This window comes from Gossypium hirsutum, chromosome A12 (assembly GCF_007990345.1).
Source record: "Gossypium hirsutum isolate 1008001.06 chromosome A12, Gossypium_hirsutum_v2.1, whole genome shotgun sequence".
NCBI lineage: Eukaryota > Viridiplantae > Streptophyta > Magnoliopsida > Malvales > Malvaceae > Gossypium > Gossypium hirsutum.
The window spans coordinates 98,412,731-98,427,869 of NC_053435.1; the positions used below are offsets into that span (position 1 = coordinate 98,412,731).

General features: G+C 34.6%; 2 pseudogenes; one reads left to right on the plus strand and one right to left on the minus strand.

The window, feature by feature from the left end:
* Positions 1–2,803: 2,803 nt before the first annotated feature.
* On the minus strand, positions 2,804–4,054 carry LOC107952545 (cyclin-D3-1-like; annotated as a pseudogene).
* Positions 4,055–6,933: 2,879 nt separating this feature from the next.
* LOC107952228 (cyclin-D3-1-like) lies at positions 6,934–9,370 on the plus strand (annotated as a pseudogene).
* The last annotated feature ends 5,769 nt before the right edge of the window (positions 9,371–15,139 follow it).

Here is a 15,139-nt window from a genome sequence, read left to right on the forward strand (position 1 = left end):
GTTTACAGAGGGGTGAAAGGACTTATCTGTGCTCGTTGTTTACTGCTGGAGTAGAGGTAGCTCTGTCTAAAAATCGGAGATGGACGGATTCTTGAGAAGATGAAACAATGGGTGTGTTTCAGGAGGGTGTTGGATAGAAAATTTGTAGAAGGAAGAAAGAAGCTCTGTTGAATTTCTAAGGGAAGCACTAGAAATTGGGTTCCATTCAATGGGGGTAATTATGATAGTTACGTCCCTAGATATTTTTGCTGTTGTTGATGGGATGGGTTGTATTGGGTAACAGCTGGCTGTTAAGAAGCCTCTAAAGCTCCCGTCTCTCTCTTTCTTTCAGTTTTTTAGTTTTGTTCTTTATTTGGGCTGGGTTTTTGGCCTTTTTGTTGTTTTTCTGTTTTCTGCTTTAGTTTAGGCTTAACAAGCCTGGCTCTTTGTTGTTTTTTGCTTTTGAATAAAGGATCCAGTTTATTTGATTCAAAAAAAAATGAAAAAATAAAATGAAGCCTATCCCTATCCCTAGTCACATCTTAACAGCCTGGCCACCATTTAATTTTCTCCTTTTTTCACGCCATCAGCCATGCCTTTTCAGCAGATTCATCTTCCCAAAAATCTTTTAACTTTACCTGTTAATTTTGTCTTCTCACTTCCTCCTTCACCACCAGATTCAATTTGGATTTCTTTTCCACCTTCCTTCTAGAGTGATCTTACTATAGTTCATCGCATCCTCCTCCAGGTATGTCTCCTCCCTTCTTTTTAGTGCTTCTGTTGCTATTCTGTGAGCGTGAGAGTTCTTAGATCTGTGAATGAACTGAAAAGTAACCTCTGGGAGCCCCGATCTTTTATTCTGATTATCCCACCTTGCTGATCATCAGCTAAGCTATGGAAAGAAAAATGAGAAGGAACCTCAACCACCTTATGGCAAAAGGGAGAGGATCAGCAAGATGTAGTTGGAGGAATAAATCCATCTTGATCATCTAAAAAATGCTAATGAAATTAATAAATTTATTTTTAATCTTGTGTTTAAATATTGGCTTTAAATTAACTATTCTAAGTATATCATTTATATTTTAGTAAATGAATTCAGAGTTAAAATCGAATTATTATATATAATATAGGTTAGATCAATAAGTGAAACTCTATTTCTTTCTGTGTTAGTTTTAAATTATTCGATATGTCTGGTAATACCTCGTAACCCTGTTTCGATGATGGTTTAGGGTTTAGGGGTGTTACATTCTGTCATTCTCTTTAATTTTTAAGTTTATTAAAATTGATTGGTGTAACTGTGAAACAACTACTAGTTGTATGGTGTGATAACGGCTATTTTACCAAACTGACCCAAAAAAATTTAGTATTTATAAAAATGACCCAGGTTAAAAAACAATCACCAAAATAACCTGAAATGAACAGTAAATTGGGGTTTTGGCCTGTCAATGGCCGGCACCAACTCGTATTTGGACCCATGATTGCCTGATGATTGTGTCAACAGTGGCCATGGCTGCAAACTCTACTGAACACACTAAGGTGAAGCATGTGGAAATTGATTATCATTTTGTGTGTGAAAAAGTTCTTGCTAGCATACTACAGGTCAATTTTGTTCCATCAGAAAGACAAGTGTCTAATGTGCTTACAAAACTAATTACACCAAAATAGTTTTCTAATTTTAGAGAAGCATTGCAAGTGCTGTCGAGTGTCGAGTAAAGATCAATTAAACAAAAGTTAAAAAGCCAGGGGAATGTTAAGATAAATGTTGTTTGTTAATTCTGTTGCAATTTATCTACTAGCAGTTAATGGGTTTAGGGTTTGTTAATTCTGTTACAATTTAATAGTTATTTTCCAAATAACATGTTGTTTTTATTGTTGACAGCAAGAATATCCTTTGTTGTATAAATACCCTTGCTGAAGTATTTTCAATATATGAAAAATTTTGAATGAAAGAAAACTTTAACACTTCTTTCCAAACTATTAAATGAAAAAGAAATTTGTATAGAAACCCCTTCCATAAGATATCCTTACCAATAGATGTTGAACAATAAAAAAAATACTTGTCATCTTTGAAAGACTCATAAAGGACATTATGAGTTCTTGGTCATGCCGTTCGGCTTGACCAATGCGCCTTCGAGTTTTCAAGCATTAATGAACCAAGTGTTCAAACAATTCCTCAGGAAATTTGTTTTGGTTTGTTGCTGTCAAATCAAATACAGGTCTTACAAAAAAAGAAATGTACTTCATCTGGTACAGTTGTATGTTGCTGTATTTCATCCAGGTATATTACAGCAGCTTGATCTTGATATAAGTTGCATGCACTTTATCCGCATGACTTGTGCGGCATGGTGTGTTGCATCCAGGCCAACTTCAACAAGGCCGTAGTCCATCACGAACAACATCCTTAATTTGGGCAATTGTGTGGTCATTAGGCCCTATGTTATTGACAATAGCATTAGTATTATATAAGTAACAATTAAAATGTTGCACAAGTAGCACTAACAATATTGATATTAAATTTACATCAATTATATGGAACAGCAACCAGTTCTACATACATTTGATCAAAATTGTACATGAACGGGGATGCCTCACATTTTCTACAAATGTATACTTATCTTCCCCAAGGACATGCTCGTAGACAAGTCCCACCCAGCCAAGACAATCTGGGGTTAAATCATCAACATAATTTACAGCTTCTCCTCCACAAGCCAAAACAAGCCTTTCCATATTTCTTTTCTTTGCTCTTCTGAGGGCAACAATCTATAACACCACAGATCAGCACATTACAATGAAACACAGTTGTGACAAACTTCAACCACTAAATTGAACCAAACAGGGTGTTAGTGCAATGGAAAGATGCATAAGTAATGTCAAACTTATTACTTGTTTTCGGGCTCTATTTTTGGACTCTCCTTTTCTTAGAAGGTAGGTGTTGCTCATGCAGTAAAGACTCCTCCACCTTTCTCTTGCATGCATTTTGAGGTTGAAGTCTTGTTGACACATCAAGGATGAGCTTGTAACAGTAGTCTACTTTTTCCTGTTTCCCACCCAAACCTAGCAGCTATTTAGTGCAATGGAAAGATGCATAAACAATGATGAACAGGACATCGTATCAACTACCTCGCTAATTTTAAAAACACTCAGCAGCTGGTTTTGGTAGTCAATGAGGTTTGAATCAACTTGGTCTAAGGTGTGCATTATGATAGCAATACCCAATACAGAGGGAAGATAATGGGTGGATCTTGAATCTGAAAAAGAAAAACACCCGAAGCATAAAAAAGGAGCAAATGGTGAGGAGAAAAACAAGAACAGAAATGGAAGTGATAACTTACCAGAGATTACACAGAGTAGGAGACGTTCACATCGTTTAATAAACTCGCAATGGACGTGGGTTTTCGGCCCAAGTCTTCTGATGATGCCATCTAGAAATGAAAGGGGTGTAACTGGATGCATCTTTTATTTGAGTGTGGAGAGCACCAAAAACTCCATTCTACGTATAGTTTTAGCCTTGAAAACATACTTTGTGTCCACCTAAAACAAAGAAACATGTTAAAGGGTGTGATGGAATTGAGGGTAGAGGTTGTTGTTTTGAACATACTTGTAGAAGAGGCACATGTTGTGTTTCTTCAACTTTTGCAACTAAAGAGAGGCAAGTGATAGGCAGGAGTTGGACCATCCATGGCTTATCTCTTTGAAGCTGAAAGATACTTAATAACCTGTCCAAATAGTTAACAGAAAGAACAGTTGTGAGAGTGGTGAATCTGTTTATAGCACTGACTTTAAACATCCATTCTACAGCCTCTTGCCTAGCCATTGCTAGGGACTCATGGGTTTCCACATAGAAACAATGCGGCTGCTACTCTGTTTCTTTGGCGAAAAATAAAAGAAACTCATCATCCTGCTGCTGTTCATTTTGATGTATTCTCATGGCTTATTTTGATAAACTCGATTGCACCAGGTCTCATTTTCACATCTGCAAATACAAACAATAATAGATTTAATACTTCGAATAGATTTAAACAGTAATATCTTAACATTTTTATTAGAAGTGAGAAATAGATTTAATACATTCTTGTTTAACACTGGCAAGCACTCCATTCACGTCAAGAATAAAAATCTTTTTCTTAGGAGGGGACACTGAAACATTTTGCGCTGGCTCCATCCGGTGCCATAAAAACAACAAAGTCAGCCATATTTTCCAACGTGTATTAACTTATCATACACACCTTTAAAACAACAAAAAAATGTGCGAACTAGTTACCTTTTTCCCATAAATCCTAGAAGTAAGACTGTCCTTTTCAAAATTCTGATATTTCTGTGGAGTTACAAATGATCTTTTTTCATTAGAAGGCAGAATATTTTCCGAATTTAAATATTTGAAGCCCTTCTATTTCTTTTTTTTTGTGGGCTGCTCGGGGAGCTGACGATCAACTGCTCAAGTTCCATGGGGTCATCATTGAGATCATCATGATCCAGCTGCTACTGCCCCGTTGGCGGGTCATCATGCACTAAGGGATCATCATAATCCATTTGCTGCTACCCCGTGGGCGGGTCATCACGCACCAAGGGCTCATCATGATCCATCTACTGCTGCTCTATGGGCGGGTCATCACGCACCAAGGGTTCATCATGATCTATCTGTTGCTGCTCTATGGGCGGGTCATCAAGCACATCCATCTGTTGCTGCCCTGTGGGCGGGTCATCAAGCACATCCATCTGCTGCTGCCCCGTGGGCGGGTAATCAAGCACCAACTGATGATTCCGCTGCTTCTTATTTCTTTTTCTCTTTCTTATGTACACCTTAATGAGGGAACCCCTTGTGGCGTTTCGAAAAATTTAGCATATGGAACCAATAAGCAAGAAAATAAAAGGGGGCCGGGGGACACAAGTTCAGGATTACCTGGAATGTACAAATATTCTTTACGGTCACCCTAAACTGTTACGAACTCTGAATGGACATCAATCCAGTTTTTCCTATATCCTCCTCTAGATTTGTGTTTTTTACCTTTATTTAGTTTATTGTGAATCTTATGGAGATGTTCCCTCTGGGATTGAAGATATAAAACTATACCTAGCCCTAAGTTCTCTGAGACAGCTAGATCATGGAGAATTACCTTCTCTATAAATATAATCGAAGTTAAAGCATGTTCCATAAAAAGATTCTTATTATATGGAGAAGGTAAGAAATGTGTCGGTAGTTTATCGTATGGGGTCCATTCAACCTGTTTGAAACATTGAAATAGGTAAGACGAAAAAATTTAGAAAGTCATTTTAAAGAGTTAAAATTAAATCATTAGAAAAAAGAAAATGACTTCACTTACTTTATTTGGCAGTAATTTTTTGAAATAATCAACAAACATATTAACAGAGCCATGACTTCTGCTCTTCATGGATGGCTCATACAGCCTTTGATGCCAGCCGACTAGCAAAGGGAAGTCACTTGGATGGTTTTGCATATCTGTTTCAATAACGGTTGTCGATATTGGTTTCAAATAGGGATAGAGCAATTGAGATACAACCCACGGGATGTGCTCCAATATAAACACCTACAATGAAGAAAAATAAAAGGTTAATCCACATGCAATAAAGAGAAAACTGTTAAATAAACAAACTATAATTATAACTTCTATTCTCACCACAAGCAAATGTAAACAGCCAACTAAAGCTTTTGTTTTTAATTTGCAATTCTCTAAGCTGCGGTGCAGACTTGCTAGCTTGGCCGCCCCCTATGCGTAACTTTTAATGTCATCAACATTTTTTAGAAATGTTAGGTAAAATGGAGCCACTCTACTAGAGTTAGTAGGGAGGATGATAGACCCAATGATGTAGAGCACTGGTGCCCGAACATAGCGGTCAAGTTCTTCGCCTTCAAAAGCAACCTCAGCATTCAACTTCCCAAATTTAGTTCTCATCCAAGTCAGACTAATTTCACTTCTTGTCGAGAGGCACTCGTCTGTGCCCAAACAATCCTCACACAATTTCTTCAAATCTACCTCTTTCTCATTCCCTATAATTGACAAACCATCTATCGGTAGACCAGTTATTCTTAAAACATTGCCTAAACCCATAAAAAGTTTCGTATCTTCTCCAAAGACGAAACATCTCTGACTTATACTGCAGGTCTCTACCACTGCTGTTATAAGTGCCAGGTTGTGTTTTGAAGGTCTTCTAAGCTTCATTAAATTCTCAAAGCCCGTTCCATATAGTTTCGCTAAAACATTTGGATGGAAACTGAACTTTTCTGGCAAAAGATTTTCAGCACTATCAATAACATCAACAACAAATCTACAAAACAATTTAAGTGCATATGAGCATCAAGTTATCAACAAGACTGATTTAGAACAGCAACCTGATGTGGCTACTGTAATTTGGGTGGCTACTGCAATTTAGAACAAAAATCTGTTATTCCAATCACAAAAAATCCAGTCCAGTATGGAAGAACTAAACATATTAATGTGAAATTTTCAAGCTAAGGCTGTTTCTAGGCCTAGATTAGAATTACTAAGGACATTTCAATCACCAAAATCCAGTCTAGCAATTTGGGTGGATAATAAATCTGTTATTGCAATCACAAAAAATCCAGTCCAGCACGAAAGAACTACACATATTCCTTACACAAAGATTAAACAAAAACATGTGAAAAGTACAAAACTTACCGCTTTTTATGGTGATCCATTAGCCCTACAAAACAATATAAGTTAGCTGGATGAAATATGCATGAACCCATCATAAACCCAAAACAAATGACGAAAAAGAAGGAAACTGAAACACAAACCTGAGTTTCGAAAATCGACAAAAAAGGAAAAGCAAAGGACGGTCTGAGTAAACTATAAAGATTTGAGGGGAAATGACTGCTAAAGATTTGGGGGAGATGAAAGAATAATTGTTTGGGGGTGGGAAAGGTCTTTCTTTTAATTATTACAAAAATTTAAATACTTATATATATATATACGCATGTCTGAAGTATAATATAATTATATGAGTGAATCTACTAATACCTACCTCATCCGGATAAAGTATGCATTATTAAAATTAAATTAAAATATTAAATAAGAAATAAAATTATAAAACAATATGTTATTTGGAAAATAACTATTATATAATCATATTAGTGAATCTACTAATACATACTTCATCCGGCTAAAGTATGCATTATTAAAATTAAATTAAAATATTAAATAAGAAATAAAATTATAAAACAATATGTTATTTGGAAAATAACTATTATTGTAATGAGATACATGTTTTATTAGGTATAAGTATTTAAATTTTTGTTTTTGTAATGCGATACATGCGTAAATATATATAATCATATTTGTGAATTTGCTAATACATACTCCATCCGGCTAAAGTATGCATTATTAAAGTTAAATTAAAATATTAAATAAGAAATAAAATTATAAAACAATATGTTATTTGGAAAATAACTATTATTGTAATGAGATACATGTTTTATTAGGTATAAGTATTTAAAAACTCAAAGCCATGAGAATACATCAAAATGAATAGCAGCAGGAATATGAGTTTATTTTATTTTTAGCCAAAGAAACAGAGTAGCAGCCGCCTTGTTTCTATGTGGAAACCGATGAGTCCCAAGCAACGGCTAGTCAAGAGGATGTAGAGTGGATACTTAAAGTCAGTGCTATAAACATATTCACCACTCTTACGGCTGTTCTTTCTGTTAACTATTTGGACAGGTTATTAAGCACCTTTCAGCTTCAAAGAGATAAGCCATGGATGGTCCAACTCCTGGCTATCACTTGCCTCTCTTTAGCTGCAAAAGTTGAAGAAACACAACATGTGCCTCTCCTACAAGTATGTTCAAAACAACAACCTCCACCCTCAACACCATCAGACCCTTTAACATGTTTCTTTGTTTTAGGTAGACACAAAGTATATTTTTGAGGCAAAAACTATACGTAGAATGGAGTTTTTGGTGCTCTCCACACTCAAATAAAAGATGTATCCAGTTACAGCCCTTTCATTTCTAGATGCAATCATCAGATGACTTGGGTCGAAAACCCATTTCCATTGCGAGTTTCTTAAGCGATGTGAACGTCTCCTCCTCTGTGTAATCTCTATTAAGTCTCCACTTCCATTTCTGTTCCTGTTTTTCTCCTCACCATTTTCTCCATTTTTATGCTTCGGGTGTTTTTCTTTTTTAGATTCAAGATCCACCCATTATCTTCCCTCTGTATTGGCTACTGCCATCATGATGCACGCCTTAGACCAAGTTGATTCAAACCTCATTGACTACCTAAACCAGTTGCTGAGTGTTTTTAAAATTAACGAGGTAGTTGATATGGTGTCTTGTTCATCATTGTTTATGCATCTTTCCATTGTACTAAATAGCTGCTGGGTTTGGGTGGGAAACAGAAAAAAGTAGACTACTATTACAAGCTCATTCTTGATGTGTCAACAAGACTTCAACCCCAAAATGTATGTAAGAGAAAGGTGGACGAGTATTTACTGCATGAGCAACACCTACTTTCTAAGAAAAGGAGAGCACAAAAATAGAGCCCGAAAACAAGTAATAAGTTTGCCATTACTTATGATCTTTCCATTGCACTAACACCCTGTTTAGTTCAATTTAATGGTTGAAGTTTGTCACAACTGTGTTTCATTGCAATGTGCTGATCTGTGGTGTTGTAGATTGTTGCCCTTAGAAGAGCCAAGAGAAGAAATATGGAAAGGCTTGTTTTGGCTTGTAGAGGAGAAGCTATAAATTCTGTTGATGATTAACCCCAGATTGTCTTGGCTGGGCGGGACTTGTCTATGAGCATGTCCTTGGGGAAGATAAGTATACATTTGTGGAAAATGTGAGGCATCCCCATTCATGTACAATTTTGATCAAATGTATATAGAACTGGTTGATATTCCATATAATTTATGTAAATTTAATATCAATATTGTTAGTGTTGCTTGTGCAATATTTTAATTGCTATTTATATAATACTAATGTTATTATCAATAACATAGGGCCTAATGACCACACAATTGCCCAAATTAAGGATACTGTTCATGATGGACTGCGGGCTTGTTGAAGTTGGCCTGGATGCAGCACACCATGCAGCACAAGTCATGCAGATGAAGTGCATGCAACCTATATCAAGATCAAGCTGCTGTAATATACTCGGATGAAATACAGCAGCATACAACTGTACCGGATGAAGTACATTTCTATTTTTGTAAGACCTGTATTTGATTTACCATTGCACTAAATAGCTGCTGGGTTTGGGTGGGAAATAGGAAAAAGTAGACTACTGTTACAAGCTCATCCTTGATGTGTCAACAAGACTTCAACCCCAAAATACATGCAAGAGAAAGGTGGAGGAGTCTTTACCGTATGAGCAACACCTACCTTCTAAGAAAAGGAGAGCACAAAAATAGAGCTCAAAAAAAAGTAATAAGTTTGTCATTACTTATGCATCTTTCTATTGCACTACACCCTGTTTGGTTCAATTTAATGGTTGAAGTTTGTCACAACTGTGTTTCATTGCAATGTGTTGATCTGTGGTGTTATAGATTGTTACCCTTAAAAGAGCAAAGAGAAGAAATATAGAAAGGCTTGTTTTGGCTTGTGGAAGAGAAGCTGTAAATTCTGTTGATGATTTAACCCCAGATTGTCTTGGCTGGGCAGGACTTGTCTACGAGCATGTCCTTGGGGAAGATAAGTATACATTTGTGGAAAATGTGAGGCATCCCCATTCATGTATAATTTTGATCAAATGTATGTAGAACTGGTTGATGTTCCATATAATTTATGTAAATTTAATATCAATATTGTCAGTGCTGCTTGTGCAACATTTTAATTGCTATTTATTTAATACTAATGCTATTGTCAATAACATAGGGCCTAATGACCACACAATTGCCCAAATTAAGGATGTTGTTCGTGATGGACTGCAGGCTTGTTGAAGTTGGCCTGGATGCAGCACACCATGTAGCACAAGTCATGCGGATGAAGTGCATACAACTTATATCAAGATCAAGCTGCTGTAATATACCCGGATGAAATACAACAGCATACAACTGTTCCGGATGAAATACATTTCTTTTTTTGTAAGAACAGTATTTGATTTGACAGCAACAAACCAAAACAAATTTCCTGAGGAATTGTTTGAACACTTGGTTCATTAATGCTTGAAAACTCGAAGGCGCATTGGTCAAGCTGAACGGCATGACCAAGGACTCATAGTGTCCTTCATGAGTCCTTCAAAGATGACAAGTATTTTTTTTTATTGTTCAGCATCTATTGGTAAGGATATCTTATGGAAGGGGTTTCTATACGAATTTCTTTTTCATTTAATAGTTTGGAAAGAAGTGTTAAAGTTTTCTTTCATTCAAATTTTTTCATATATTGAAAATACTTAAGCAAGGGTATTTATACAACAAAGGATATTCTTGCTGTCAACAATAATAACAGCATTTTATTTGGAAAATAACTATTAAATTGTAACAGAATTAACAAACCTTAAACCCATTAACTGCTAGTAGATAAATTGCAACAAAATTAACAAACAACATTTATCTTAACATTCCCTTGGCTTTCTAACTTTTGTTTAATTGATCTTCACTCGACACTCAACAGCACTCGTAATGCTTCTTTAAAATTAGAAAACTATTTTGGTGTAATTGGTTTTGTAAGCACATTAGACACTTGTCTTTCTGATAGAACAAAATTGACCTGTAGTATGCCAGCAAGAACTTTTTCACACACAAAATGATAATCAATTTCCACATGCTTCACCTTAGTGTGATCAGTAGAGTTTGCAGCCATGGCCATTGTTGACACAATCATCAGGTAATCATGGGTCCAAAATACGAGTTGGTGCCGGCCATTGACAGGCCAAAACCCTAATTTACTGTTCATTTCAGGTTATTTTGGTGATTGTTTTTTAACTTGGGTCATTTTTATAAATATTAATTTTTTTGGGTCAGTTTGGTAAAATAGTCGTTATCACACCATACAACTAGTAGTTGTTTCACAGTTACACCAATCAATTTTAATATACTTAAAAATTAAAGAGAAGGACAGAATGTAACACCCCTCAACCCTAAATCATCATCGGAATAGGGTTACGAGGCATTACCGGACATATCGGATAATTTAAAACTAACACAGAAACAAATAGAGTTTCACATCTTGATCCAACCTATATTATATATAATAATTCGATTTTAACTCTGAATTCATTTACTAAAATATAAATGATATACTTAGAGTAGTTAATTTAAAACCAATATTTAAACATAAGATTAAAAATAAAATATTAGCATTTTTTAGATGATCGAGATGGATTTATTCATCCAACTACACCTTGCTGATCCTCTCCCTTTTGCTAGAAGGTGGTTAAGGTTCCTTCTCATTTTTCTTTCCATAGCTTAGTTGATGATCAGCAAGGTAGGATAATCAGAATAAAAGATTGGGACTCCCAGAGGTTACTTTTCAGTTCATTCACAGATCTGAGAACTCTCACGCTCACAGAATAGAAACAAAAGCACTAAAAAGAAGAGAGGAGACATACCTGGAGGAGGATGCGATGAACCATAGTGAGATCGCTCCAGAAGGAAGGTGGAAAAGAAGTCTAGATTGAATCTAGTGGTGAAGGAGGAATTGAGAAGACAAAATTAACAGGTAAAGTAAAAAGATTTTTGGGAAGATGAATCTGCTGAAAAGGCATGGCTGATGGCGTGAAAAGAGGAGAAAATTGAAAGGTGGCCAGGCTGTTAAGATGTGACTGGGGATAGGGATAGGCTTCCTTTTATTTTTTTATTTTTTTAATCAAATAAACTGGATCCTTTATTCAAAAGAAAAAAAAACAACAAAGAGCCAGGCTTGTTAAGCCTAAACTAAAGAAGAAAACAGAAAAACAACAAAAAGGCCAAAAACCCAGCCCAAATAGAAAACAAAACTAAAAAATCGAAAGAAAAAAAAGATCCAGCTAAGAGAGAGACGGGGAGTGTAACACCCCTATCCCGTAACCGTCACCGAAATAGGACGAGACATTACCAGAAATTAGGAATCAGATCAGAACAGTAAAATTTTGAACCTTTTCTGAAATAAAAGATCATTTATTTATATAACTAATTGACACAAACAAAGATCGAATGTAAAACTTATAAAAGTAAACTTCCATAAGATGCCATATTCGCATGGCTTATATACAATAGTCAAAATATCATTCTACTTATAGTCTATCCTATACATGCCATATGCTAAGTCCAAATCACATGATTACCACAATAGTAGATAGTGTGACGAAGTGCTGACGATCCCCGAGCTATTAGTAAGAGTCAACGATCTACAAAAATAAACAGAGAAACATAGCATTCAAAGTAAGCTTTCATAAGCTTAGTAAGTCTTAAGCAATTTAAACAGTTGAACTAAAAAAAAAACAAACCAAATGTTCGAAATCACATAACACTTTCTGAGTACAATACTGTTTGGCCGATTATGCACAAACACATATCATTTTACTCCGTTTATACTCAAACTCATATAAATATAGTATTTACAAGCTTCCGGATTAACTTTAATTCTTTCAAATTTCACTAGTGTATCATTTCTTACCCACACTTACTTTCAACATTCATAGTTAAATGGCATATCGAAACTATCTTGTAACTTTGCATAATAACTGAATGTACACATATACAAATATACATATGAATTTACAACATCTTTTCATATGCTTCTCATTACACATTCTTAATTCCTGTCAGATCAATCTCACATATATAATATATATATCACATACTTGAATCACTTAATGTGTAATATGAGTTCAATTTATCATCTTAGCATAGGATCTCATAGTCATATACTTTATCAAATTCACTAGCACTTGGCCTGCAAGGTATAAAACCCGAACATAACACCAGCACGAAGCCTACGGGACTTTAAACCCGGACACAATCTCAGCACAATTTATTTTATATACTTTTTACTAACTTTGGCCTCATCAAATATCTAATAATACACACTTTTCACAATTGGTCATTCGGCCACATTATATACACATAAACATATGTACATTTCACACTTGCCCATTCGGTCACACCACATACACAAGCACATATATAAGATAATTTTTTATCATTACTTGCTAATACATCATATACTTTGCTTTCATTTAAATAACCACTCAGCCACATTACATTTCTAAGTAACCATTCGGCCTCACTATACAAATAAGATAGCACACATATTCATAAAGGCCATTCAGATAACTTGCACACATTTAATATTAGCCATTTCGGCCTCACCACATATACATATCTTGTACATCAATTTCATCATATCAAAATCGACTAGGTATACTAGTCATTCATGGCTTATATCCTCATTTTAATATGGATCCGGTACTTTGATTACTAATATTTAATCAAACATGTTCTTAATTACAATTATTTAACATTTTATTTTACATTCGGCAATGACATGTTCATCTCCAATAATTCAATACTTATAAACTTATAATTTCACAAATTTTAACATCAAAGACCCATCTAACACTCATATATCATTTCCTAACGTCACAATTCAAAATTCACATATGGTTTTAATCAATATCTTATAAGCAATTCAAACAGTTTTATCAATGTTTACAACATAATCACAAATTCACTACAAGTTGTCTTCCTGAGCAATAGTCATTAAATTATTTGTAACTGGAGCTACGAAACTCCAAATCAAGTGCCGTTAATTTTCTCTAGAAATAGACTCATCAAGCTTTAATTACATAATTTATTAAGCCTCTAACTCAACTCCAAAAATTTATGGTGATTTTCTAAAATCACATTATTGCTGCAGTCCCAAGCAGATCTATTACAATTTACTCTTAAATTTCCAAAAGTTCAAACACTTAAGAACTTACTAAGATCTCAATTTCCCTTCTTCAATTTCCTAATCACATTAATAGTTTCACTTACTTTGTAACATTAATCCACAATTCATCTCATAATTCATTCGATAATTTCATCACATAATTTATTAAAAATACCATTTCCTTATATTGATTTCAAATACATTCAAGAATTTAAAGCATAATTTCATAGCCAAATGTATTCACTATTCGGCATTTACAAGAAATTCATAGTATTTTATCCACGTCTTAACTCATGATGCTTTCGGTTATTCCATCTTATCTCATGTATTCAAAATACCATTCACACATATTAGTTCATAAGACATTTGGCTATCACACATAGTCCTCACTAAATTCATACTCATTCTATTTACCATTACTTAACCGAAACACAGAGATCATATATCATTCTCTAAAACTCTTTTAGCATATACCTCATTTCCATGCACAATTCAATCGAGTAAGCTAGCCATTTTCAGCTCATATTATGAACATTATTAATCATTCGAAAATATATATATTTATATATCACATATACTAAAACTTTATTCTATATTCATTTAATCTTTAAACACATAAATTCAACTTAATCGTTTAAGAGCTTACCTCAAAAGTTATCGTACGGCTATATCGACTACACGACTACCTTTGTTTTTTCCTCAATCCGAGTTTGTCCCCTTAAGCTTTTGATGCTCAATCAACAATTTTAACTACTCAATTTACAAACGGCAATGTCATCACTTTACATAACAGAAATTAAATTTTATTACTTAAACTATCCACGGCAATCACCTTCCTAGCACCTTAATTTTCTTTAAGCTAAACCACCTCATAGCATACATATACACATTCGGCTAATTATAAAACAAAATTAGCACTCATAACCGAATCATTAATTAAAATCACATTTGGTAATATGCTTAAATAATCTTCAATATTTAATAACATCTAAAACTAATTTGCTTGAGGTGCCATGAATTATTCAAATTGGCCGAATGTCATTGAATTTCTAAAATCATGCTTATAACCACTTGGCCGAATTTCACATATCAAAGCCACTTATATATATTATTCAAAGTATTTAACAACACTTAAAAGTCCAAAACCGAATGCTCATCTTACCACCAACATGCATATTTAATTATCTCAAGCCTCTCTTAATCAATTTTATTCATAATAACATGAACTCAACAATCCATTACTCATACAAAACAAACATAACCGAAAATCCCTTCATGAACTAATCACTCACATGTAACATACTTTTCAAAAACAAGCTCATAAACATA